Source organism: Colius striatus, chromosome Z (genome assembly GCF_028858725.1).
Source record: "Colius striatus isolate bColStr4 chromosome Z, bColStr4.1.hap1, whole genome shotgun sequence".
NCBI classification, from domain to species: Eukaryota; Metazoa; Chordata; class Aves; order Coliiformes; family Coliidae; genus Colius; species Colius striatus.
Window position 1 is genome coordinate 44,974,557 of NC_084790.1, and position 6,000 is coordinate 44,980,556.

At 46.9% G+C, this 6,000-nt stretch overlaps 1 protein-coding gene across 2 annotated transcripts in view; it reads right to left on the reverse strand.

Annotated features, from left to right (window-relative positions):
• ELOVL7 (ELOVL fatty acid elongase 7) overlaps positions 1-5,137 on the reverse strand; it is a 31,048-nt gene extending 25,911 nt beyond the window's left edge. Inside the window, exons 1-2 of one of the 2 annotated variants that reach the window (XM_062018032.1) lie at positions 5,051-5,069; positions 3,001-3,069 (exon numbers count right to left, since the gene is read on the reverse strand). The gene's annotated coding sequence lies outside the window, so the exon portion shown is untranslated. Of the gene's footprint in view, positions 1-3,000; positions 3,070-5,050 lie in introns of both variants that reach the window. The other variant, XM_062018031.1, reaches the window with a different exon arrangement.
• Between the last annotated feature and the right edge of the window lie 863 nt (positions 5,138-6,000).

The window sequence follows — 6,000 nt, forward strand, 5'->3', positions numbered from 1 at the left end:
CCAATAAACTAATCTTTGTGCTTCAGACTCCAGCAAGAGTTGTCCTCTTCTTTTGTCAGAAAACAAAGGAGAAAAGAACTATTCTTACTAAGCTACATTTTTATCTCAGACATACCCATAAACCCAGAATGTTGTCACTAGGATAGGAGACTATTCCGTTGTACAGGTTTTTGCAGGGCACCATACAAAATTAGACTTTTACTCACACATATCTGGTGAGATACTGCTTTTAAAAAAGAAAAAAAAGAAAGAAAGAAAAAACCCATCTTTTGCTAGAGACTCTAGGCACAGGGGCAAATGTGTAAGGCACCATATCAATATAAAAGGTAATCCAAGTGATAAAGAATTCACACTACAATGAAACACGCGAGGCAGCATGTAGGAATTCATACAGCTGCCACAAGCAACTTCTCTAGAGCATACTCTGTGCAAGCAGAGCAAGTCTGACCGTTTACAACATAAGTTTGCAATTATAAGAGCTCATTTAATGGCAGCAGTGTAACTTTAATCAACTTCTCCCCTCATTACTCATACCTGCTCACCCTTGACTTGGTCTGGAATAATCATTTTTCTGGCTGCATAACAAAACAAATTGAGAAACAGATCCAGGGTGGGGGAGACAGCCTCACAGAAAAGGAAAGGGTATTTTTAAGTCAGACCAGTTTCTCAGTGCTCTTCATCACCAGACTTCACCAACAGCTATAGCAGCGCAACAGAAAGGTGACACAAGGGTGCTCAAGATAAAAGAAACGCTGCTGGTGAAACTACATCAGCCTAAGCTGGTATCATGAACGAATGGAGATAAGAGTCAGTGTTCATAGCTTTTCCCATTATGAGTAATAAAGCCCTGACAGAGTTAAGAGGAGCTAATCAAGTGAATCAAATAAAATGATTCATAGATTCTATTAACACCTATATTTGTCCTTTGTGTGACATCTGTCCCACTCTACAGGCAGAAACGAGAGCTTGCTTTCGGCTGGAGAGGCTTTACAAGTAGTTTTAAAGATTTTAGTTTTCTATACTAGTTAAGGATTTAAAAGTTAAAAATGCAACTGAAATTTAGTTGCTCAGACTCTTATCCATAACCAAGTTAGCAACCAAGATGCTTTTAAACCTTTGCTGATCTAAACTGTAGTCTTTTCACATTACACAACTTACGAACTACTTATGGGTCTTCTCTAGTTAATGCCTTCAGTGACCAAGTGTTTTCTGTATCCAGCATTAGCATTCAGAACACAAACAGCAACATATATGCAGGAAAAGAAAAATTAAAAATCACGACATACAACAACAGACATATGCAAAACGTTTTATTATATGAATAAAACAAGAAAAAAATTAAAAGCTATTCAGTATTTCCAGTTCAACAGTCAGCATCAAAAGCTGAAACCAAAAGGTAAAGAGACACTTGAGTTGCTCTGATGTCTCCCACTAGTGTAAACTTAGATATTTAGTTTCAGCTGAGATGGCTATTTCACTTTATTGTTTTCAATTAATCATCAGAAGAATAGAAAATATTGTTTACTGCTACATCACTTGTAACTTTGTAAAACTTGAGTACAGGATACAGGAACTAGAACTACTACATGACCCTCTGGCTTTCGTTTGTTTGTCTTGTAAAGGAGCTACATTTTTTAAAGTACAATCAGGCTTACAAAATAAACTATTTTGTTAACATTACAGTTTTTTTTCTAATAATCTGATATTTTCACTGGGTATAAGTTTTACTTTTCACCATCTATGCCGCATTTGCCTTCTAGATGCAGCACTGAGCTTGGGTGCTGGAGGTAGACTTCTGGTTCAGCGCATGAAACCTGCTTCCTTAGCACTGCCCAACAACGGAGAGTAGCTACCCAACTTTTAAATAACATTTAAAGTAACTTTAAGTGAGCAGAAAGATCCTAAAATCAAAACAAAAAACAACCAGCAACCTTTTGTGACATGCTTCATATCTATTTTATGCCAACAGCTACTCTGAATATTGGAATAACTTGAGTTCAAGTTTACCAGTGTTTAGCTCCCATCCCTTTCCGTCTTGGGAGCAGCTTCCTCCTGATACTTGGAAAAGCCTGCCAGAACTGCTGCTTGAAGCACGCATAAATTGCATAGAGAAAAACGTGATCAAATCTGTCAGTTCTCAAACTTAATACATATTTGTGCAATGGGGAAGCTGAACCTGTGTGTGTCACCTTCTGTGACTTCAGGAAAGAAAACCACATAAGCACAGAGCTGCAGTGAAGGACAAAGGAACCGTGAGCGGAATGGAGTATTACTTCCCATTCCTTCCTTTTCAGCTACCCACACTTTGGGCAGTAGCTTAAAGACTCAAACATCCCCTAGCCTGAAGTCAAGATGAGTCTTGGGCTATAAAATTATTTTTCTGAAGTCATTGAGGGTGATGGAGCAGTGGCACAGGCTGCCCAGAGGGGTTGTGGAGTCTCCTTCCTTGGAGGTCTTCAAGACCCACCTGGACACGTTCCTAAGTGACCTGATCTAGCTGAACTGGCTTCTGCAGGGGGGTTGGACTAGATGATCTCTAAAGTTCCCTTCCAATCCCTACCATTCCCTGATTCTATGTTGTGCCACTGAAGATGATACCATCCTTTTTATTCATCATTGCCTACATGCCATAGCTCTACTACCTATATTTTACAAATGGTCCTCAATCTGCTTCAGACAAAACAAGTCTGCTTTGTTTACACCCTAGTTGGGAGCTAAACTATCTAATTTCAGCTGAGGCAGACCAGGGAGCTCACACTAGCCTTCATGAAGAGAGTTACAGGGCAGTAGCCTCTGACAGCCATGCCAGGGGAAGAGAGGCATCAGAGAGGGAGAGATGCCACCTGAAGTCTGACAAGTTAGATCCAGAATACAACAAACATGATTTCACAAGCAGCCAACAAAGATCCGGGAAGGAATCCTGTCTCTTTTCCACCCACCTCCTGCACCTGAACACAGCACACAGGTAAGGTCCTCCCACATCCCCCACGGTACACATACCTTCTGGGCCCATCCCACGCACAGCTCACTCCTCTGCCTCACTCTCCACCTGCCCACACCTCCAGAAATCTGTTAAATAACCAGACAAGAGCAAGCCAAAGGAAGAGGCAAGATGAGCTTTAAACTAGAAGCTCTGGGCAGAAGTAGATTCAAGAGGAAGAGCGGTAGTCCAAGAAAGGGGAGAAAAAAAACCAGTTTCCTGGTTTATTGCAGTGAAATGAAACAAAGCCAGGAAGGACACAGCATGTCAAGGGTAGCATACACACCAAAGGCTACCGAGTCATGTCAGGATACAGAAAGGTATCTGATTAGTTCTTTCACTACAATGTAATTTGTTGATAAATATGTCATGTTATTAGGCAAGCGTCATAACTAGTTGAAACCTATTTGTCTTGCATTACTTGACTAATGCTGTGGCATCTTTCCCAATATGTTCCATGAATGTTTCCTGTTTCACGCTACTGATAAAGAAATACTATCTAATATAAAGTTGATTGACACATTATAATGAAATACGATAAAGTTGCATTATTACCCACACTTGCAAGAGAGGTGCTGCCTTAGAAGACTGTAAGCCTACATTTGGCTTTGTGTTCATATCATGTAATTTTTCCTCAATCAAATGTGTAATACAAGTGCCTCTGTTCCTCAGTGAGGAATGCCTAATGCCATGTCAGCAAACACCACTACCACCTCTACCAGAGGCAGCTCCAAGGCAGCTTGATTGTTCTCAAGCAGCACCCCTGATGCCAAGCAGCAGAATATGTTAGGCAGCACACTGTTCCCAGACTGCTCCCAACCACCAGAAAAACTCGTTCAAACTTCTCCCACATGGCAATGTTAAGTACAGACCTACATGTGGGTCTGGGAAAGACTGAGTTACAATGGAGTAACGAAGGAGGGTATCCATACACAGCTGTAAAGCTTCTAGTCTGTCTGAACAGCTTTAGTTAACGAATCCCGATTTCCTACTTAAGCAAGTAAAGAAATCAATTAAGAGCTGGTCTGCAGCCCCACTACCCCCTTTCAAGCATCACACAATTCTTAGTGGCAGCAATGCCCAAAACCCAACCAAAGTATAAACATACTTAAAATGCATTCAGAAATTAAGTATCAGCATACTTAACAACACTAATAAACATACACGACATCCACAGTTGCAAAGAGCAAGTTTGAAAGACTGGCCCAATCTGGCCTTGTCAGCCAAGGGATCAGGAACCCACCTGCTCGCTCAGCTAATGGCCTCGCTAACTGCTGCCAGTCGTTAAGGACGGACCTGTCAGCCACGGCAGTGCGACAGACCCGTCACCTAGCAGGAGGAAGCAGCAAAGCCAGACGGCCACTCTTTCAACTTGCCAGACAATCCCTGACTAGACATCATCCCTCCAGCCCTACATTTTAAGCACGTGGGCCACACCTCTACCCGGGCTGTCTCCAACCAGAGAAAGAAACCTCCATTTCCTGACTCCTGGGACTGTGCTGAGCTCCGGCGGCTAGAATGGGCACTTTTCAAAAACAAAATCCCTGCCGCACAAGGTGGAAGTCACCCTCACGCCTCATCTTTGGCACGACTTGCTCTTCAGGACAGAGAAGCTCAGCACAATCAGAGGGCTCGAGGGACAGGCACCGCAGCGTGTGGGGCACAGCCAGGGGCTGGGGGGCACATCGCCCGTGGGGCGTACGGCACAGTCAGAAAGCCCGAGGGGCGGACATCGCGTGCTGCGGTGCAACGGGCACCGCGGTGAACGGCCCGAGGGCCCGGGGGTCACGCACAACAGCGTGCGGGTGCAGGCAGACGACGCAGGTGGGGAGGGAAGGAGCACAGCCGGGCACTGTGGGAGCAGGAGAGGCAAGCCGCATGCATGAGCGACCAGAGCGATCGATGGGGGGGCGAAGAGAGCACAAGATGGGCGAGAAGCACGCAGAGGCCCACCTCTACCCCATCCCCATCGCGCCCAGCCCTGCGCAGCAGCGCGTTAGAGACCCCCGCAGAGGGCCCTCGGTGCGTCCCCCCGCCCCGAAGCCTCCCGCTCCCGCCGGCACCACTCACGCGGCAGCAACGCGACCCCTCCCGTCCCCGCAGCCGCCAGCAGCAACTAGGCGGCGGGACGGGACGGCGCGCCAACCTGAAGCGCCCGGCGGGGGCGGTGCGGCCCGCCCCGGCCCAGCCCAAGCTGCCGCCCCGCCCCACACGGCCCGGCCCAACGCAACCGGCGCGGCCCACCCCCCGCCGCCGCGCCCAGGACAGAGGCTCTGAGTCACCGGCTCAGCGGCGGGCGAGCGGCCAGCGGCAGCACGCCCTGCCTGGCCCCGCCCTGCCGCCCCTTGGGCTGCCCCTTCTCCCACGGCCGGGGCGGCCCTGGGGCGCCCGGGCTGGGAAGAGGGAAAAGATACCGTTGCGGTGCCCTCTTCTTTGGCGTTTGGGGGTTTCTCAGGATTCCCGGAGTACAAGAGCCGCCGAGAGCGCCGTAATTCCTTCGTCTGAAGTGCAAAGCATAGTCAGGCAGGTGTATCTCACTGCTTTAGGACGCACTCCCACACCAAAAAGACCGAAATACCCTTCTCTTAGAAGCTATTTAGTATGAAGAGAATACTCCCCAATAACCCCCATCTAGAAAAGCACGGAGCGCAAAGAGAGGCAACAGCATGCTCCATTTTAGGTTGCCTGACACTTTAGTCCACGGAAAGCTAGCAATTGCTCACTTTTTGAGATTGCTAGCATGGAGGTGATGGCTTCAGTCAAAAGAAGTGAGAGATGGCAAATTGAACAAAAGTGGCAATAGCCTTTTATGATGTGCAGAAAAGCACAAGAGTCTGCAAGCTAATGCCATGAAATGAATACATAATCGATGTGTAAGTGTAGAAGGAGTTGGAGGACAGTGAGAAGCTCAGACCAGAAGTTTGGAAAACAGCTGATGGGATGGGGAGAGAGCAACATAGCTGATGAGAAACTCCGCAACACTGAGTGATTGATTAGGCTGAAGATTAGGAGGAGCACCT